The sequence below is a fragment of the Amblyraja radiata genome, unplaced genomic scaffold (assembly GCF_010909765.2).
Source record: "Amblyraja radiata isolate CabotCenter1 unplaced genomic scaffold, sAmbRad1.1.pri scaffold_1008_ctg1, whole genome shotgun sequence".
In the NCBI taxonomy this organism is placed as follows: Eukaryota; Metazoa; Chordata; class Chondrichthyes; order Rajiformes; family Rajidae; genus Amblyraja; species Amblyraja radiata.
In genome coordinates this window covers 1-5000 of record NW_022630190.1, presented here as the reverse complement: position 1 = coordinate 5000, position 5000 = coordinate 1, and the positions used below count along the sequence as shown (strand labels likewise).

The 5000-nt window shown below is 50.2% G+C and overlaps 1 protein-coding gene across 2 annotated transcripts in view; it reads right to left on the bottom strand.

Moving 5' to 3' along the window:
- The window catches only part of LOC116969679 (neutral alpha-glucosidase AB-like), a 31617-nt gene extending 29726 nt beyond the window's left edge, over window positions 1–1891 (bottom strand). Inside the window, exons 1-2 of one of the 2 annotated variants that reach the window (XM_033016472.1) lie at window positions 1764–1891; window positions 786–894 (exon numbers count right to left, since the gene is read on the bottom strand). The gene's annotated coding sequence lies outside the window, so the exon portion shown is untranslated. The remainder of the gene's footprint in view (window positions 1–785; window positions 895–1763) is intronic. The other variant, XM_033016471.1, reaches the window with a different exon arrangement.
- Window positions 1892–5000: the final 3109 nt, after the last annotated feature.

Below are 5000 nucleotides of genomic sequence, written 5' to 3'. Positions count from 1 at the left end.
AAACATAGAAAAAAGGTGCAGGAGCAGGCCATTCGGCCCTTCGAGCCTGCACCGCCATTCAATGTGATCATGGCTGATCGTCCCCAATCAATAACCCGTGCCTCTTCTCCCCATATCCCTCGACTCCACTAGCCCCTAGAGCTCTATCTAACTCTCTCTTAAATCCATCCAGTGACTTGGCCTCCACTGCCCTCTGTGGCAGGGAATTCCACAAATTCACAACTCTCTGGGTGAAAACGTTTTTTTCTCACCTCAGTCTTAAATGGCCTCCCCTTTATTCTAAGACTGTGGCTCCTGGTTCTGGACTCGCCCAACATTGGGAAGGTAGTTGAGGCCAGTTCATTGGCTATATTTAAGAGGGAGTTAGATGTGGCCATTGTGGCTAATGGGATCGGGGGGGTATGGGGAGCAGGCAGGAACGGGGTACTGATTGTGCATGATCAGCCATGATCACATTGAATGGCGGTGCAGGCTCGAAGGGCCGAATGGCCTGCTCCTGCACCTATTGTCTATAAAATAGATACAGACAATGAGACTGTCTGAAGAGGGGTCTCGACCCGAAACGTCGCCTATTCCTTCGCTCCATAGATGCTGCCTCAACCCTCGGAGTTTCTCCAGCATTTTTGTCTACCACGAGACTCAACAAGATGACTTCGAATTGGGTCGGGGAGGGACGGAGAGAGAGGGGATGCCATAATCTTAAGTTGGTCCAAGTCACAGAATCTCAGCGGGCTTTGTGCCCGAGACAGCGGACAGCTTTCTCCACGCCCCGGGAAGGCACTCACCTTGTTGGCTTCGTTAATTAGCTGCAACTTGATGCTTTTCTCAGTCACCTCCAAGGAGTTCAGCAGCGCTCGGTAGGGGGAATGCTCTGGTTTAACGTTCCTTTGTCTCCTGCAAGGAACACACAAGAGAGATTCATTGCCGAGCACACAGTGGCGTGTCATCAGTTAGGGGGTTGCAGGGTTACCTGGACAGGTTGAGTGAGTGGGCAGAAGCGTGGCAGATGCAGTATAATATAGATAAATGAGAGGTTATCAACTTTGGTGGGAAAAAACAAGGGGGCAGATTATTATCTCAACGGGTTGAAGAAGGAACTGTGCAGATGCTGGAAAATCGAAGGTACACAAAAATGCTGGGGAAACTCAGCGGGTGCAGCAGCATCTATGGAGCGAAGGAAATAGGCAACCCTTCTTCAGACTGATAGGGGGTGGCGGGGAGAAGGAAGGAAAAAGGAGGAGGAGGAGGAGGAGGAGCCCGAGGGCTGTTGGAGGGCAGGGGGGGAATCACAGAGAGGGGGCAGTTAGAGAGGAGGTTGTGAATGTCTCCGGAGAGAGGAGGAGAACTTCTTCAAAATTAGCTTGGTATGAATGTAATTGTTTAAGATGCATTTCGTTGTCTCTGTACTGTACACTGACAATGACAATTAAAATTGAATCTGAATCTGAAGATGGTGGAAAATCGAAGGGAGACAAAAATGCTGGAGAAAAGTGCTCGGCTCGAAACCCTGAAGGAAATAGGCAACGTTTCGGGCCGAAACCCGGAAGGGTTTCGGCCCGAAACGTTGCCTATTTCCTCCGCTCCATAGATGCTGCTGCAACCCACTGAGTTTCTCCAGCACTTTTGTCTACTTTTGGTATGAATGTAAATTGTCCCTGGTGTGTGCGGGAGAGTGTTAAGAGCGCGGGGATCGCGGGTCGGTATGGTCCCGGCGGGGCCGAAGGGCCATGTTTCCGCGCTGTGTCTCTCTAAACTAGACTTACTTGCAGAAGGAACTCAGTTCGCATGTTTTAAAGTTGCTTTTGTCCACAGCTTCGGTCAGAGCAACGTAGAGGGTCACCCAGGTCACGAGAATCTGCCGGAGGCTGAAAGGGAAACCAGTTGTAAGGTTGCACAGTGATCACATTCCCACCCCGCCTCACCACGCAACTAACAAAACCCACAAATACCTTCACATCTTTACACTGCCATCAGCCTTGAGGGCCTCACAGCGCCAGGTAGAGTTGCTGCCTCACAGCGCCAGGGACCCATATTCAATCCTGACTACAGGTGCTGTCTGCACGGAGATTTGTACGTCTCCCCCCACGTTCCCCCCCCCCCCTCCCCCCCACGACCTGCGTGGGTTTTTCTCCGGGTGCTCCGTGCGGGCTTGTGGGTTAATTGGCTTCGGTAATAAATTGTCAATTGTCCCCTAGTGTGCAGTGTTTGCTAATGTAACGGGGATCGCTGGTCGGCACAGACCCGGTGGACCCAAGGGCCTGTTTCCACGCTGTTTCTCTAAATGAAACCTAACCGAAGAACCCGAAACATCACCCAATCCTTCTCTCCAGAGATGCTGCCTGCCCCGCTGAGTTACTCCAGCTTTTTGTGACTATCTTCAGTATAAACCAGCATCTGCAGTTCCTTCTTACACAGATAGTAGTTCAGGACCGCTCTCTGGTTGTGGTAGGATGGTTCAGTTGCCTGATAACAGCTGGGGAGAAACTGTCCCTGAATCTGGAGGTGTGTGTGTGCGTTGGTTTTCACACTTCTGTACCTCTTGCCCGGTGGGAGAGGGGAGAAGAGGGAGTGGCCGGGGGTGAGACTGGTCCTTGATTATGCTGCTGACCGTACGTGAGCTGTAGATGGAGTCAATGGAAAGGTAGCTTTGTGTGATGGTCTGGGCTGCTGGGTTTGCCGAGGCAGCTTAAGGTAGATGGAGTCAATGGAAGGGAGGCAGCTTTGTGTGATGGTCTGGACTGCGCCCACAATACTCTGTGACTTGTTCTCCTCCATGCTTATCTAGCTTCCCCTTAAATGCATATCTCTGTGTTCCCTCCACCACTTCCTGCAACAGAGAGCTTCACTTCAACACGGTGAAGCAAAGAAGAAAAATGAATCTCAAATTCACAGGTGAATTTATGGGTGACTCTGTTAACATAAATGGAAATATAGAACAGTACAGTGGAGGAACAGGCCCTTCAGCCCACAATGTCCATGCCAAACATGCTGCCAAGACAACCGCAATAAATGCAACACCTGTCCCTTTACCTCCCCCCTCGACTCCATTCAAGGACCCAAGCAGTCGTTCCAGGTGCGACAGAGGTTCACCTGTATCTCCTCCAACCTCATCTACTGCATCCGCTGCTCTAGATGTCAGCTGATCTACATCGGTGAGACTAAGCGGAGGTTGGGCGATCGTTTCGCCGAACACCTCCGCTCGGTCCGCAAGAACCTACCTGACCTCCCGGTGGCTCAGCACTTCAACTCCCCCTCCCATTCCTAATCCGACCTCTCTGTCCTGGGTCTCCTCCATTGCCAGAGTGAGCAACACCGGAAATTGGAGGAACAGCACCTCATATTCCGCTTGGGGAGCCTGCATCCGGGGGGCATGAACATTGAATTCTCCCAATTTTGTTAGCCCTTGCTGTCTCCTCCCCTTCCTTAGCCCTCGAGCTGTCTCCTCCCATCCCCCAGCCCTCGGGCTCCTCCTCCTCCCTTTTTCCTTCCTTCTCCCCGCCACCCCCATCAGTCTGAAAAAGGGTTTCGGCCCGAAACGTTACCTATCTCCTTCGCTCCATAGATGCTGCTGCACCCGCTGAGTTTCTCCAGCATTTTTGTGTACCTAAGACAAACTCTCATCTGCCTGCACGTAATCTATATCCAGATGTCTATCCAAAAGCCTTTTAAAACGTCACTATCAGATCAGCCTTCAGCACCATTCCAGGCAGCGTTTTCAACTTCATATTGTATTCCAATAGGTGGCACAGATTGCACAAATTTACATTTTTCCCCAGTGACTACGTGGGTTAGTTCCCTCATCCAAAGACGTGCAGGTTTGTAGGTTAATTGGCCTTTGTAAAATTGCCTCTAGAGTTTAGGGTGTTGGTGAGAAAGTGGGTTAACATAGAACTGGTGCAAGTGAGTGATCGATGGTCGGCGTGGACTCGGTGGGTCAAAGAGTCAGTTTCCATGTTTGATCTCCAAACTAAACTAGAGGCCAAAACCTCACCCACGTCCTTTCCTTAAGAGTAAAGTCAGAATTAGAGAGGGAAAGAAAATGACTGCCTTGTCATCACTCATGGTTTTAATCAATTTTAAATTGGCATCCAAAGAAATCTAGAGCAGGATCAGTAATAAATCTCTCCCGAAAAAAATTTGCATTGATGTGAATCTTACACAACCTTAGGGGGAGCCAGAACTCTTTTGCAGCCATGTTTAGTTTAGTTTAGTTCAGAGATACAGTGGGGAACCAGATCCTTCGGCCCATCGAGTCCACACTGACCAGCGATCCCCGCACGTTAACACTATCGTACACTACGGACAATTTTTACATTTACACCAGGCCAATTAATCGACAAACCCGCACGTCTTTGGAGTGTGGGAGGAAAGCGAAGTTCTCGGAGAAAACCCACGGGGAGAATGTACCCGTAGTCAGGATCGAACCCGGGTCTCTGGCGCTGTGAGGCAGCAGCTCTACCGCTCTAATGTTTTTATTACAAGATGTTTTTGTTCAAGATTAAAGCACAGCAGCCGATTTGCAAACTGCAAAAACCTACATGCATCGTAACAATAATGACCACTTTATCGGACGCTTCTGCCCGGCTGCCTTCCGTGGCCGTGGAATCATTTACAACCACTCCAGGGCCTCCGAACAAATATCAGCCCCACATAGGGCGAAACAGAGCTATTGCCAGACTCTCACTGGCAGGCTGCAAACACCCAACTTTCAGATGCAAAGAAGAGTGTACACAGACATGGCTGATGTTTGCAATGCAAATAAATCAACAGAAATAAAGAGAGCAACTCGATGCAGCATTCCAAAATATAAAACTATTGCTGCATGGGAGGCAAATGGAGGGGTTTAATCAGGGCCAGATAATAAAGGGCCCCTTTGTTCAACAGTCACAGAAGTCCCCATGGGGTGGGGACATCAGGGTGATCCACCAACCCCTTCTCCCCACTTCCTCTCTTCCATTCATTCCCTGGGGAACGAGGGGGAGGGGGAAGCGAGGGAGGAG